The sequence below is a fragment of the Desmodus rotundus genome, chromosome 10 (genome assembly GCF_022682495.2).
Source record: "Desmodus rotundus isolate HL8 chromosome 10, HLdesRot8A.1, whole genome shotgun sequence".
Taxonomy (NCBI): Eukaryota; Metazoa; Chordata; class Mammalia; order Chiroptera; family Phyllostomidae; genus Desmodus; species Desmodus rotundus.
In genome coordinates this window covers 354,928-370,737 of record NC_071396.1, presented here as the reverse complement: position 1 = coordinate 370,737, position 15,810 = coordinate 354,928, and the positions used below count along the sequence as shown (strand labels likewise).

The window sequence follows — 15,810 nt, the reverse complement described above, 5'->3', positions numbered from 1 at the left end:
CTCACCTCTCCCAGGCTGTGCCTGGCAAACGTCTCCCCCACCACACACGCAGAGACAGAACCAACATGGTCCAAGTGGATTCATCTAAACCAATCTTTTACTTTGACAACGAGGAAACTGAGGCCCAGGGGCTGCAACCTGCCTAAGGTCACACAGCACACGTTTGCCCACCCCACCAGGGCGTCCCGTCCGGGCTGGCAGCCTGGAACCCTAGGAGTCCCCCGGAGGCCCAGCCGGGGCCCCTGCCTGGGTGCAGATGGGCCTCTGGCCGCTGCTGCAGGGGTCCAGCCTCAGCCTCCCAGCCACGGTCAGCTCATTCCTGGAAGGTGCAGGGACTGAGCAAAAGGCCCTCCTTGTCCAAATCACAGGAGGGAACAGGGAAGCAGAGAGAGGGGGAAAGAGGTGTAAGGAAAGAAAAGCCACTTCTTTCTCATGAGGCTACTGCTGCAGATGTGCCAGACAGACAGACAGACAGAGGCAGAGCTGCTGCTCCCACTCAGCAGGGCAGCTTTGTGCCCCACCGAGTGGTCACCCTGCACCTCCAGAAATCTCCCCTGCGGCCCTCGGCCACTGCCCCACTGTCTGCAGAGGCCCCAGCTGTGCCACCAGCCTTCACTGTCATTGTCAACGCAGCCGCCACTCGCCGAGCGTCGCTGCACCGAGCGCGCCCCCCCCACCCTAACCCACAGTACTCACTATTGTCATCGCGTTTGGGCAGCTAGCTGAAGCCCAGAAAAGGTCGGTAACTTGCCCAAGGTCTCATGGCTAACACCCAGCAGATCCGGGGTTGGGGGGCAGAAGCACGGTAAACACAGGGAATCTCTGGGGGCCACCGCCCCATCCCCCAGCCAAGCCCACTTCCTGCTTCTCAGACCCCAGCCTGGAGCCTCACACCCAGAGTGACCAGGTGGGCAGGCCCTGGGAGGGCAGCCGGTTTGGCCTCTCAATGCTCAGGAGAGCAGAGGAAAACGGGGGCTTGCCCAAGGTCACACAAGGGCACACGCACTGGAGGCAGAGCCTGGAATTAAACTCAGGCTTCCTACCTTAATCCAGGACTCTTCCCACGGTGCCCTGAGGCGCAGGGAGAAGCTATTGCCTCCGCCCAACTGAAAATGCAGCCGCCTTCACCCCCAGAGGAAGGTCGGATTCCCCTGGGGAAGTGCTGGGGGGTCACACTGTGGGGACCTGCTGGGCACTGCAGGTCATTCTAATGACCCCTTCACATCACCCTCATCTGAGGCAGGAGCTGCCCTGCCTGGGGCCAGGGGCCAGACTGCACGACCTTGGGGGTCCTTCACAAGCCCTTTTATCCCACTGGACTCTTGCCTGTCCCCACCCCACCCCCGGAAAGGCCGAGCCCACGCAGAGAGCCCGGAGGCAGACCTTCCCCCACACTGGAGATCCTGAGGGAATAAGCAGGCTGAGGGGCTCGTAGCCCTGCAGCTTTTTAGGGGGAAGAGGGGCCCCGGTTGCCCCAGAGACCAGGGCACAGAAGGGCAGCCACCCCCACTGGCACGGAGCCAGCAGGTGTCAGGGCTGCCACAGGCTTCGGGCCCCAGGGGGTCCACACCCCCATTTTCCAGATGAAGATCCGAGGCCCAGAGGGGTGGGCAGTTGTCCAAGGTCATAGGCCTGGTCGAATGGAATCTCGACGTTTCCCCGTGGAACCTATTGGTACCCAGCTCCTCACTGCCATCCGTCCCCAAGGGCTAGGGAGGCCAGCTATCAAAGGCCACACATTCCTAAGCGCCCAGGCTCAAAGCAGGAGCCCCCGAGGGCTGGTTTGCCCGACCACCCTGTCCCCACCTCATCCCGAGCCTCCTCACTAAGCATCTCCACCATCCCGAGGCTCAGAGCTGTGCAGCAGCTTGTCCAAGGTCACACAGCAAACTGAGTGGAGCATGCGCTGTTACCGCCCTGTGGCCCCTTCCCCATCCCCCACCCCTTTTCCTCCAAGCGCCGCAGCTGGCCCGCATCCTGGGCCTCTGCTTCCGCCAGTTCCCCCAGCGGGGGGCGCTTGCTGGAGGAGAAAGTTTCTAGAAGAGGAGGAGGGGGGGGGAGAGGCCGCCACCCACCGACCCCCACTGGGCGCAGAGAGGGAGCGGACTCCACGCTAGCCAGGGTCCCCGTGCACCCCGCTCTGCTCTGCACAAGGGGACCCCCGAGCTCCACACACGGGCCTTCGGGCTCCTCCCTACTGCGGCCGGGCGGGGGCGGCCAGGGCGCCCCGCACCCACTTTCCCCGCGCCCTTCCCCCACCTGCCCAAGTTCTCAGTCCCCGCGCCTTGGCGCCTCCCGGATGCCCGCCCGCGCCTGCTCCCCTCGACCATCCCGGGCTCCCGCGAGGAGAACCAGGCCTGGGGAGAGGGGTTCCCCAGGACCATTCGGGACGCCTCCCGCGGGACTAACCGGGCAGTTCCGACGCGAGTGGGTTTCCGCAGCCCAGTCCCCACCACCCGCTCGGTTCAGCACTTAGTTTACCCGGCTGGGAGCGCCGGGCCCAGGAAGTGCGAGTGTCCCACTCTGGCAAACCTGCCTGTGTCCCCCACCCCCGCGCCCAGGCCCTTGGGGTGGCCGCAGGTGGCCCGGGGGACACAGCTTGGCTCGGGACCCAGGGCTGCCCTCGCAGGCGCCCCGCCCGGCTCCTCTTACCGGGGCGTCCGGCCGCACTGCGGCCCGAGCTCGTGGAGAGCGCCGAAGGCGGGACAGCCGGGGCTCCTCTGCCCCTTCGCGCCGCTGGGCGCTGCGGTTCCTCCGCCGGCTCGTCGCGCGCGCTCGCTCTGCGGTAGTAACAGCCCCAGCCGCTCCCCCGCCGCCAATTGGCATGCTCCTCACATCGGTCTGCACACGCAGCGGCCGGCGCCCCACCAGGGCGATCCCCGCCGGCCAAGCGCAACCCCCACCCCGGCGATCCCCGCGCCTGAGCCGCCCGAGCCCCTCTCCTCCAGGGACGGCTGTGGGCTTGCAGGGAGGGGAGGGGTGTGCAGAGGGACGCGCGTGGGGGAACGGGTGCCACCGGGCGCGCCCCCGGAGAAGTTTGGGTTGGCGAGGCGGCTTCGCGTCCCCGGAGTCCGTGGGACAACACGGAGAGGTCCCCGCCCACTCCGTGCGCTCCTGCGCGCCCCCACAGCCCCCCAGCTCCAGGAGCCTCCCGGGTGTGCGGGCGGGGCAGCAGCCGATCTGCTTCGGGGGACGCGGAGGAAGGTTTCCTGAGTCGGGAAAGAAAAGAATGGGAGGGAGCGGCAGGGCGATGCAGACAAAGGGCAGGATCTGAAGGGGCCGGGGAGGCGCGGTGCCTTCTGCCCCCAGAGCGCGGGCCGCCGCCGGCCTCCTAGGGAGCGGAGAAAGCGAGGCGCTGGGGGTGTCTGCTGCGCAGGACCCGGCCCGGCCCCCAGGTGGGAACCCACTGCGGGGCTCGGCCTCGGGGACCCGGCGCCCCGCAGCCCTGGGGGCACTTCCGCCCTCTGCAGGCTGGAGGGGCAGGGGCACTGCGAGCCTGGGCGTCCCTCCTCTGCCTCCGCCTCCGCCTCAGGCCCCAGCACCCCGGCGGAGACCTCGGGACCCCAGCTCGGAGTTCCCGCGGACGTCAGGCCTGCTCCCCTCGTCCCCGCCCCCTCTGGGCTTTGGCCCCCGCACAGCCCCTTCCTCTCCGCTCCTGCTCTGCGCCCTCAGAACCCGGGCCAGGTTTGGGGCTCGACCGGGGAAGGAGCCCCCTGTGCGAGGGTTGGGGAGGGCCTCGCTGAGCAGCCCCGGGATTTCCCGCTCGCTCAGCGGATCCAGTCCTCTCTGCCTCCCCCGCCCCCGCCCGCCCCGCGCTCCCGCGGCCACTGCAGCGCTGCGGCAACGCGCCCCACGCCGGGCTGCAGCCCGTCTCCGACCCGCGGGCCGCGGCAGCTCGCTCGTCGCCGTCACCGACCGGGCACCGAAAAAGCTGACTCGGGGATTTCCGGGCTCCAGCGTGTCGGGCAGCGCGCTGCTGCGTGCAGGGGCTGCGCATCCGCGTCCGCGCGGGGGCACAGGACTGAAGCCTGAGACCTCTGCTCCCCCCCCCCCGCCCCCACCAGCCACTCTTCGGAGGGAAAAAGGGACCTGAGGGCCCAGAGCTCAAGGTCAGACGCTGGCAGGAGGGCACAGGGATTCCCCGACTCGTCCACGCAGGGCGGACGCTGGTCTCCCTCACGGAGACAGGCTTCTTCTGCCAGGAGGAAAGGACAGAGAGTTCAGGGGCTGTGGGTTGGACTTTGGGATTTCCTGACACGGAGGGTCCCAGGACACGGCCCGGCTGCAGGAAGCCTGTGCCCAGTGACGGCCAGGTGGGCTGCTTGGACGCAGGGCGAAGGACAAAGCGACCCCATAGCCCTTCCTCCTAAAGCAGACCCCGAGGTCCCCTGGACCTCATCTCCCTCAACACTGCAGTGAAGTGGGGTCTGATCACAGCAAATAAAGCAGAACCAGGCCCACTCCTTCTAAAAATAGCTGTATTTAAGGGATAGGCTTCCTGCGTGTGCGTGTGCTGGGGGTCCTGGGGGCAGGGAAGGGGCAGAGGACAGGTGCACAAGCAGGGAGCTGGTCCAGACCAGGAGGCGGAAGTGTTGTGGTCCCGGGGGAAGAGAAAGCTGAGGTTGCTCAGGGCCTCACAGGCCCTGGGGGACCCCCCGCATGTGGGGGTAACAGCAGCTCACAGCCTTGTCTCCCTTCAGTCCTTCTCAACAACCCCAGGCAGCACCAAGGCAGGGAAGCGACAACCTGTCCCTCCGTGGTGGCACCTCAAGTCCCAGGAGACTGGGGCTGAAGATGCAAGTGACCTCGAAGGTGGAGGTGACTGGGTCTGATCCCAGGCTGCTGGACTCTGATGCTGGCCAGTTCTTTCCACCCAACAGATCCCCACCTGTCACCTCAAGTCTCAGACGCTACAAAAGTCTCTTAAACACCTCTCCCATTTTCCTGAAGTGTTCAGGGGTCAGTTTCTATGTGGACATTATTGCACCCATTTTACAGAATTACAAAGTGGAGGTGCATTTTCCAATAAGCCACACGAGCTGACGCTGGAGTCTGCCCTGGTGTCCACAGCCAGCCACCCGCTTCCAGAGGAGGACAGAGGCGGGTGGCTCAGGTGCGCCAGGCTGTGGCCCTGCCCCCCCACCCCCTTGGGTCACCTCAGTGATTACTCCGGGTCTCCTCCTCCTCTGGAGGAGGAGGTCCCAGTCGGGGAGGGTGGGAACCTGGGTCTGGGTGCTCCCGGGGTGTTCAGACCACTTAGAGAGTGAGAAGAAAAAGTGTCTGTCCCTGGACCAACTCGCTGCATGGCCCAGGCTGAGTTACTCTCTGGGGTGACGTCTGAGCCCAAAGGTCCCGTGTCTTTATCAGGACAGCGAGGTCCTGACGCAACACCTGCGTGTGGCCACTCGGGTCCCAGTGCCCGGCAGCCTAGAGCCCCTCTCTGCCTCGCACTCCCGGCCCCGCACAGGGGCCCTGATACAGCTCCCTGCCTGCTCCCTGCCCCAGTGCCTTAGTCACTGCTAAAACGGATGAGCTAATTAACTTAACTAATTGCTCCCAAGGACTGGTATTTCAGTCACATGACCTAAGCAGGCCCATTCTCCCAGGAAGGCCGCCATGCCACCGCCCCCCTGAGAGCCCAGGCTTTGTGCGCCCGTTCTGGCCGTGGGCAGCCGCCCTCCCGGGCACGGGCAGCTTTGAGTCAGAGCCGACGTCCTGCAGTCCCTGTGGCTTCCACCACTGGTGAGCGGAGGCGCCGGCTCTCCAGCTCTGAACACAGCTGCCATGGCCCCCTGACTCTGCCCATTCCCATTCCAGAGCTTTCCATCCCCTCCATCCCCCTGGCCAAACTCTGCTGGCCAAGACCCAGTGAGTCTGTGTCCTCGAAACAGGACATCCAGGGAGGGACAGCACACCCCTGACAGGAGCCAGTCAGTCCAAATCCCCAGGTCAGAGACCGGGCCAGCCTGGAGCAGGGCTCGTCCCAACCCTCCCACGCAGGAGGCTGACAGAAGAGATCCAGCAACTGGGTGGCCTCTGTCCCCAGCCAGGCTGCCCGGTCCTGGGGAGGTGGGGGATGGGGGCAGCACCTTAGACAGTGGGCGTGGAGGGGAGTGCGTCAAGACCCTGCAGGGGTGGGAGTCAGGACCCTGGACGGTGGGGGCGGGGGGAGTCCAGGGCCTGGGGCAGAGGTTCTCTGCTTTGGTGGAAGATGGGGCTGCCAGGTGGCCCTGGGGACAGGCCTGGGAGGGAGCAGCCAGCCAGCTCTGCACACTGGAATGCGTTGGTGGTCGCCGTGTTCTCCCCTCTGCCCCCCACATGAACACACCCAGAGCTGGCTTTGGGGTCTTGGCCCCCTACCTGGCCTCCCTCTTGCCCCTATGGCGGCAGCACCCTGGTCCTGAGCTGAAAGCAACGGTCCGGCTGAGGCCCTGGGAGTCCCCTGTCACCCTGACAGGTCAGCACACTGGGCTGCAGCCAGCGCTGTGAGGGCCTGGAGGGTGAGGGCGGGGGGCTTCCAGGGGGTCCCCCAGGACCCCAGGGTGTGGCATTGCTGTGGGTGCCGCTGTCCTCTGTGGCTGCCTTAACTGCTAATCCAGATCCATCGATCCCTCCATAGGAGGGATGCTCTTGTCCCACTGTCCCCTCTTGGGGCATGTCCCAATCCCCAGGACGCCACCTGCCCTGGCCCCTGGGTGACCTTGGGCAAGTCACTTCTCTGGGTCTCAGGTTCCTTGTTAATCCAGTACAGGGATTGGACTGGGCAGTTTCCCAGGTCCCTTCTGGCTCTGAGCCTGTGATCCGGGAAAGGAGGTGGGTGGATGCAGAAGCTGCCTGGCCTTCTTTTGGAGACAAAGATGAGAAAATGATGAGGCTTCTAACCCCGGACGGTGTTGGGAAGGGGATATGCAGATTCCAGCTCAATGTGCCCTTGACGGGGGAGAACCAGGGTGTTGTGACAAAGGCCAGAGCCCAGGAAGCACCTCCAAGCCCAGCCACTGTACCCACTGCCATCACCCCCAATAGCGGCCACCTCCACCTCGGCTCTGCCGAAGCCCCAGGCCAGAGCTGGGTGGCAGGGTGGCCGGTGACCCACTTCCCTGCCTCTGGCCCTGGGTGCAGGCTGGGCGAGGGCTCGGGGAGCCTACGCAGCCCCCGGGCAGCCTGCTCCACCTGGGAGGCACTGCAATGCAGTCCTCGGGCTTTTCTTCTTGTTGTTAGTTTTTTTCCCTGAAAGTCCTCATTTTCCAGGGAAATGTGCAGCCCATTGCCTCCAAGAGATGTGGCCTGGAGCTGGGTCATCACCCTCCTTCTCAGGGGCTGGACCACCTTGCACCCACCCCCAGGGCAGCGAGGGGCTGGTCTCCTTCCCAAGGCCAGGACACAGGCTGGCACAGCCTCGGTGTCTGTGGAACTGGAGCACCTCTCAGCGCCCCGGTCCCCTGGGGCCCCGCTCTGTCTCAGAGGCCCAGACTTCTTGAGACTCGAGAATCAGCCTCTCCCTCGCTCTTTCTCTCTCTCTCTCTGAATGAGTTTTTTTGGGGGGTGGGGGACAATGCCCTATTGGTATATCGAGTGCTAAGTCTGCTGGGGGTCTTGGGAAGGCCCCAAGGAGAACCACCCGCCTCCTGTTTCCACACTCATTCCACCTGGTGCTCCAGGTTTCATTTTTAAAGATCTTTCCAGTCCAGCTCTGCTTTCCAGTTGAAAAGGCAACGTGCTCCATCAACCAGCTGAGAATGAACCCCAAGGAGGAGACCACCCCTGCCAGCAGCCTCCCTCAGTTCCCCGGGTCTCCAAGGGCCACAGGGAGATGGAGGGGTGAGGGCCCTCTGCTGCCAGAGAGCAGAGTAGTGGTTGGGAGAGAGCGTGCAGCCGAGGCAGCGGCATGCCTGCCTCGGGAGGGACTTGGAAAGCCTCACTCTGCCGGCCAGGGGCAGCCACATGGACTCTCGTGCCCTGAGTTCTCGCCCCGTGACCCGGAGGAGCTAGGAGGACTGCCTGCCCTTCTCTGGTGGTGGGTCTCTCTGGGGCACAGATGGTCTCAGCTCAGGGGCAACCAGGACACGGCTGAGCCAATCTGGGTACAGCCCAGGGACAGGTGCCACCAGTCTGCCATCTGCCGAGCAGGTGACAGCCACTGGCAGGTAACTCGGGGGAGGGGCGGGGAGCTCCTGTGCAGAGAGCAGCTGCCTGCAGGACCAGAGACTCCTGGGGCTCCGACAGCAGGGGCCTCCGGCGCTGAGCGGCAGGCAGGTTTTTAAGTGAAAACAAACCGACTCTCCACCTGAGAGATGCTGCCCTCTGTCCGTCTTTCCGCCAAAGCTCCAGTTGGGGCGGAGGGACAGCTCTCCTCCCTGAGGCCAGGGCAGGGCTATCTCCAGGAACCATAAGGGGGATGGGGCGGGCCACCAGGAGAACAGAGGGAGCCCCAGGAGGCAGGGTGATGTCCCCCAGCCTGGACTGTGTGTCCCGGAGTGAGTTCGCTAACTTCTCAGGGCCTGTCTCCTTGTCTGGGAAGGGTGGTGGCAGCCACGCCTCACGGGGCTGCAGGCAGGCTCGCAGGTCACAGTGGACATGGGCCTCCTACACGAAGGTGGCTGCTTGCCCCACTGCCACTGTGCCGGGATAGCAGAGAGGCAGGGTTCCCACCCCAGGAGCCTGACCGATGCCTCCCTATTTGGTGTGCACCAGGAGTCTCCGGGAGCTGCCAGACCCGCAGGCCCCGGGGCTACGACTCTGCAGACTGGCTCAGGTGCTCAGAGTGTGTGACATGGGTTCTGTGGGCCACACTGAGCTCGGGACAGCAGGGAGGGTCCAAGCCCAGTGCACAAGCAGTGTGGCTGCATCCCGCGGCCCCGCCCCTTGCCTGACCCAGCCCTGGACACAGGGCTCCCGGCACTCCATCCTTTCCTGCTGCAGCCACCCACTCATGTCCATGTCCTTGAGCCAGTTCCTCGCCCAGCAGGTGCCAGTGAGCAGCTGCAGGAGCCAGACCCCTGGTGCCAGGACCCTGTGACAGCACAAATCCCAGCCCTCGTGGGCCACGGACACATGCGACCATTGAATCCCTGACTTGCCCATTCATTCACGCAATCATTCATTCATTCATTCACTTGTTCATTCACTCCCTCACTCATTCATTCACTCCCTCACTCCCTCATTCACTCACTCAATCATTCATTCATTCATTCATTCACTTGTTCATTCGCTCAATCACTCCCTCACTCACTCGTTCATTCACTCCCTCACTCACTCATTCATTTACTCTGCCAGGCATGTGCTAGGTGCCCAGGTTGACACCTGCAGAGACTCCTTGTGAGAAAAAGGCCAAGAAAGAGATGGCCCTTAGGCCCTTGGGGACCCTCAGGTCCAACCCCCAAGGCAGAGGACAGTATCAGGTGGCTGCTATCTGCCACCCCCACACAGAGGCAGCCAGAGGGGACCAGCTGCTGGCTCCATAGCCCACCGAGCAGGCAGCTGGGCAGGCAGGGGATCTGCACAGCATGGACGGCCATGCCTTCCTCTGCTGCTCACTCAGCATCTCTGCTGGGTACAAAGTATTTCTTTCCTCCAACCCAGCCCTGCCCCCCCACATAATCCCATGCTTCATAATTACCTGTGAGGCCGGGCTAACCCCCGAGCACAGTGTCAGGCCATCGATGGCCCTCCCCTGGGGCCGCACTGCCCACTCGGGGCCCTCGAGCCGCCTGGCACTGGGGAGGCTCAGCCCGTGGCCTCGATTTTTCAAGCCAAGCCGGCCTCCATCACCGGCTGCCAGAGCTAGTCTCTGCTCCAAGGGGCAGGTGTTCGGAGAGGATGCTCAGCGGGCGCTGGCCCGTTCCCTCCGCCCTGCAGGAGTGCTCACAGGCTCTCGGGCCTTTGGAGCCCAGGCCAGCCTGGCCCCTTATCACGCAGACGGGGGACTGAGGTCTCAGAGCAGGTCTCTGGTTTTCTCAGGGGCCAAAGCCAGTATGCCTACTTCACTCATTCACTGGCCCACTCATTAGTTCATTGGTCAGACACCTGGGGCCCCGACCAGGCACCGAGGCCACGCTTGTGTCTGGTCACGGGGCAGCCAGGCTGGTCCCTGACCTGGTCATGCAGCACAGCACAGTGAGCGCGCCGGGCTGCGTGGGAAATGAGAGGGGCGGGGCTCCGTGTGAGAGGGAGAGCGGGATCACGCAAGTGCAGGCGTGGGAAGGGCAGAGGGGACGTGGGAGCACAGGTCGGGAAGCGGCCAGAGGCAGGGTGTGTGCAAGGCTGGTAGCAGAGTGGGACAAGGCCAGGTCTTCGGGTGGCAGGGCTTCCCTGCTCAGCAGCTGCACTGCTCCCTAGGGACGCAGAAGTCACACCTGCCAACCCCCGAGTGGCTTGGGGCCCACCTGGGGGCGGGCTGTGTGCCTGGCCAACCTTCGACACTAGTTGGTGGTGATGCTCGGGGCTGTGGCTGTGAGTGAGCCTGCTGGTTAGAGTGGCTGCTGGGCCATGGCTCCTCCATGGAGGACAAAGTGCGGCCCCCACCTGGCCGGGTGCAGGACTCGAGGCCGCTCATGTCACTGACCAGTAGGTGTGGGGCTGGAGCCGGCAGGCTGCAGAGCCCCTTGGCACCCCACCTCCTCCGGGTGTACGCCAGGCCCTTTGGGAGACACTATGCACAGCGGTTCCCTGCCCCCCACCCCCATCTGCAGTTTCCCTTTCCACAGATTCAGCTTCCCGGGGCCAACCGTGGTCTGGAAATATAAACTTGCCCCAGCCACCGGCCTCACCTGCCCGCTCAGCAGCACACAGTGCACACATGTCCCCAGGCAAAGCGCGAGGGCAGAACCAGACCGTGACTGCGTTTGCATTTACTCCTTTGTGAGTGGTGGTTACAGGTCTAAAGACTCTGGGACAAATAACTAGAGTGGGGGACATGTGTGCACATGTGTGCATTTACCCCGCACCTCCTGGTGCCAGGACCCTGTGTCTCTGGGCGCCGTCCCGTCTGCCCCCCAGGGCACTGCAGAGACGCAGTATTGTAGAGGAGAAGCCGTTGGGTTATGACCCTGCCCCTTGTAAGGTCCCATGAGCGACCCCCTTGCAGGAGCCCCGGAGGCAGGTGGAGGGACTCAGGGCAAACCCAGGAGCCTCCGCAAAGAGAAAAGGTAGCAAGAAACAGGAAGTGGGAGCACTCGCACTGAACTCTGACCTCCAGGTCACCAAATTCCCTGAGGCACCCGGGGAGCCACTGGTGGAATGCTGGGGGACACACCTGGGGCTCCAGGCAGCTGGAGAGCTGCAGAATCACCGGCCCCCAGGAGCCTGCGTCCTTTCTGGAGTCATTTAATGTGCAGACAAAGGAAGGGGGAGGGGGCACAGGGACTCCGGGCACGAAATCGAGATTGATGGAGTTCCCGCCAGAATTAATCACTGCTCTGTGTGGGAGCTGAGCGCCCGACTCGGACGGCCGTATGTGCTTCTGAACAGCAGGCACGGGACAGGTGGGTGACCAGACCCTCTCACACCCAGCGTCTGATGCAGCTGTTGAGGGCGCAGAGTGACAGGGAGGGACGGCCGTGGTCACCGCTCCCCAACAAAGTCCCTCCTTTGCTCCATTGCTTCCTGTTTCCATCGACGCCAGCTCTGCCCACGTCCAGCACGGCCATGTGTCACAGAGGGAAAAAGGAACAGCCTGGTGGCGACACTGGTTTGGCCCTGGCTCTGCCCGCACAGGCGTGTTCTCCCCTTCCTGGACCCCGAATGTTCGCCCGGCCGCGGCCTCCTGTGACCTGGCCCAGCACAGCCTGTCTTGCTGCACGGCCAGCACTGAGCGAGGCAGGTCCACGCAATGCGCCCATCGGTCGTCTTAGAACAAATGGCCCCGAGCCGTGGCCAGAACCTGGCCCCGACAGATGAGCGCCCACCCTCCCCCTACCCGTGTGGACAGTGGGCCACACCCCCTGACCTCCGTGCTCCTCCAGCCAAGCCGCAGCTACTTGAACACTTGCTGGCTAGGACAGCCGTAACAGCACAATTTAAAAAATCTCTGAAAAAGATGGAAACGAGAAGCCTGTAGGGTAAAGGCAGCTGATCCTGAGACTGTGGCTGCCTCAGTGCTGGAAGTGGAAATGGCCCCGAGGATGTTCTAAATTGGTGGCCTAGGACGCAGCCCCTGGCCAGGAAAGGCCTGGCCATCTGTGTCTACCTCAGGCCGGGACACAGCCGCACCGGCCCTCAGTCTGCCTGCCTGTCTGTCACCTGTCACACGGGGGCTGAGTGCTGCCTCCCAAGGGGGTGGCGGGCAGCAAAAAGGTCCACCCAGGCTCCCCTGGCAGGACGCACCACCCAGAAGGGAGGCCACGGTCACCGTCACTGTGGGGTGACCTCCTGCGACTGTGCCTGCATCCCGCTCCCTCCCAGCTCCTGGCCACGGCTGCTGCCCGCCTCCCAGAGATTTCCTCCTCGGGTCCTCGGTTCCCATCGCCGTCCCGGGCAGCCGTCCCCGGCAGCCTTTAACGCGTTTCCTACATCTGTACAAGATTTATTCAAGGCAGCGAGATTTATTGAGCACATTCACGCTCGGTGGAGAGGGCAATTCCTTGCAGACTTCTGATCTCATTTGCCGACAGAAGCCTGGTGAGGAGCGGTGACTGACTGGTGGCCAGGGCGGCTGCGGGCAGGGGCGACCGTAGCCTGCGTGCATCCGTGTGAGCACATGTGCAGAGTGACGTGCGCACACGAGACATGGGGCGTGGGCTCCAGTAGTGACGTGTGTGCCCCAGGACCACACACATTCATGCCCGGTGGCTGACGGCGATGCCTCTGTCCTCGCCACTCTCTCCAAGACCTCCCAGCTTGTGCCACGCGGCCTGGGCCATGCCAGCCACAGCCCTGTGCTCCCCACTGGCCGCCTCCTTCCCCACCTCGCCGGCCACGCCGCTCCCCGAGTCGGGGAGACACACACGAGGTAACCAAACCCACAACATTAGGCCGTGACCATGAGGCCTGTGGGAGCCACACCCAGCCGGGGGCGCAGCTGGGATGCAGCTCACGGAGCCTCCCTGAGGGGCTGCAGTCATATGGTCCCAGCCCTGAGCTGGGGGACGGCCATGGCCGAGGCTGCACTTTGCACCCACTATCCTGCAAGCGTGCTCACTTGCCGGCGTCACGAGAGTCCCGGATGTCCAGGAAGAACGTCCAGCCTTAGGATGACCGGCTCATTTGCAGCTGCTCTGAGGATACCTCTTGGGCCTCCTGGCTGGCGCCCCTCCAGCCTCCCAGGTGTCACACCCGAAACACCACCCAGAGGGGCAAGCAGAGGCTCCAGGCTGAGGCTGACGCCCCACCACCTGCTCTCACTGCACAGCAGTGATTCCTGACCTTGCTGGGTACTGGGCGCTCTGCGTGCCCTTGCCGGTCCTCACGGGCCAGCTGATGGGGGCTTAGCCTTGGGGCAGACCATGAAGCTGAAGAACCCACCCTGGTCACCCCACTAGCAGTGGCGGAAGCAGGTTGCATCCCAGCCCAACTCGCTGCCCAGGCCGGTCTGACAAAGGCTGAGGCCTTGCCCAGCCTGAAGCCCGCCAGGCGCCTGCTGGTCATGGAATGCCTGCCTCTGCCCTTCTCCGATGCAGCTGAGAGCCACTCAAGCCCCACTGCCTGCATGGAACACGCGCTTATGGGGCCACGTGCCCCTCAGCGTGCTAGGGACCGGAGGCTGGATGGGAACTGTCCCAGCCTGGAGGAGCCCGGCTGCCCCGAGGACGCTGCTGCCCTTCCTCCTGTGTGAGGCCAGTGCCCCCACCCCTGCCTTCCACCTCTGACCTTCCATCTGCAGATAAACTCAAGTTTACCCACTTGTAAATCCACACACACATGCACACTCGCCACCTGGTTCAGAGGCTCAGGGACCACCCAGCCCCATCCTCTGCCCCCGCCGGTAATTGGTTGCCCGGTTCGGTGCATCACCGTTCCTAATTAGTTCTCCAGCACAGACTCTATCTCCCAGGGGACCAGGCCCTCATCCTTCCTCACCTAGATTCCACAATTATCTCCTCACGGCTTCCTTGCCTTCTCGCCGCTCCCTGCAAGCCAGGAGCCATGTCTCTGCCGGACTGAACTTCCGAACACACAGGTCCGCTCACATCATGCCCTGCTCCACACGCTCACCCAGCGTTCAAGCCCTTCACCGTCCAGTGCAGCCCCCACTGGCCCACAGCCTGGCCAGGGGCCCTCAGGGCTGCCACTCCTCTCCCTCTGCCCAGGGTGCCCTCAGGTCAAGGAGTGGCCCCCCATCCTTCCTTGGCACGGCTGGCATGTCCATCCTTCTCACAGTCCTGGAGTCCTGTGTCCCATGTCAGTGTCCCCTGGACCTGGGCTCATGGGAGGCAGGGCCTGGCCTCTCAGCTCTGTCCCAGAACCTAGCAGAGCCGCCACTTAGTTGGGGCTCCAAACGTTTTGGCTAAATATAGAGCTTCACAAAACCCAACATGAAAATCCTGAGGAGTCTCACTAATGTGGGCCATAACACAACTGTTGCTGACACAGGAAACCAGAACACGCAGCCTCTGCCTCCCGGAGACACACGATGGGACCCGCCCAGGGAGCTTTGTGGCGGCTCTTCCTGGCCCACGGGGCCCGTTGGTGCTGATGTGCACCTGGTTATAACCGATGGGGCGGGAAGGTGGGGAGGAGAGGGGAGGGCGCCCAAGAAAGGGGTTACCCCAGATCCTCCTGCCACTGAATCTGCCTTTCTCCTCACCTTGGCCCCACCCTGGCCCATGTGAGAAGCGCCCCAAGGAGCCGCACCAGCCTGCAGCGCACACAGTCGGCCTGTCCAAGGAGCTGCAGGGTGCAAGGGCAGGTGGAGGGACCGGTCCCACAGGTCCCGCGAGCCCCTGGGTTTCAGAGGAGTACAGGGGTCTGAGCAGTAAGACAAAAGCCCCGACTACAGCTGCGTCATCGCGCCCTGGTGCCCGAAGCCACCGCTGCGCCCCCAACCTGGGGCTCGTCCAAGCCCCTCACCCACATGCAGGTGGCCCTGGCAGGGTAGTGCAGACCTGCCGACGCTGAGAGAGGTGTGAGGTCCTCTGCACACCAGCCCCAGGCAGGCACACACACGCACGCTCAGACATACACATACACACTCGCACATGCACACACACACACACACACAAACACACAGCCCCCACTGTCCCTGGTCCCTTGCTTCCCCCAACCCTCCAGGCCCACCCCACCACCCAGCCGGACCCCAAGAATTCCCTGGGCTCACCCTGCAGGCCGCCTGGGGCGGCAGAGGGCAGAGGGAGAGGGAAGAGTCCCTTCGGGGAGCGGGGAGCCCAGGGAATAACACGAGCGAGCTGGCAGCTGCAAGTCGCCCGCCTCCCCTCCGGTGTCTCGTCCTAGTTAACAGCAGACGTCCCCAGAGCAGGGTCCTTAACTTGTCCGGGCGCCGGCCAGACAGGAGCACTCAGGAGCCGAGGGAAGTCCCTAAGAGGCCCCGCGGAAAGCCCTTCCACCTCTGGGGCGGGCAACGTCTTCTAGCCAACTCCAGGACCTCTGAAGGGCCGCCCCGCAGGGGGTGCAGCAGGGTGGGCAGAGCTGTACTCTGGTAAGGGGCACAGGGACCACAGGGGTGAGGACAGCCACTCAGATGACTGCTCCCAGCAGTGGCAAAGGTGTGGCACCAGCTGTCCCCATCCCCAGCCTCCTTTCCCCCAGAGCTGAGTGGGCAGCAGGCGGAAGGGCTCCCATCTCCCAGCACCGCCTCCCCCGGAAATGGGGTACATGGAGCTCCCCAGATGCCCCCTCAACCAGCCGACTGTGGAG

The 15,810-nt window shown here is 64.0% G+C and overlaps 1 protein-coding gene across 2 annotated transcripts in view; it reads right to left on the bottom strand.

The window, feature by feature from the left end:
• SYT2 (synaptotagmin 2) overlaps positions 1-15,810 on the bottom strand; it is a 44,993-nt gene that overhangs the window by 12,851 nt on the left and 16,332 nt on the right. Inside the window, exon 1 of one of the 2 annotated variants that reach the window (XM_053913409.1) lies at positions 2,653-2,785. The exons of the other annotated variant lie outside the window; for it this stretch is intronic. The gene's annotated coding sequence lies outside the window, so the exon portion shown is untranslated. Of the gene's footprint in view, positions 1-2,652; positions 2,786-15,810 lie in introns of those variants that run through there. 2 annotated transcript variants of the gene reach the window in all.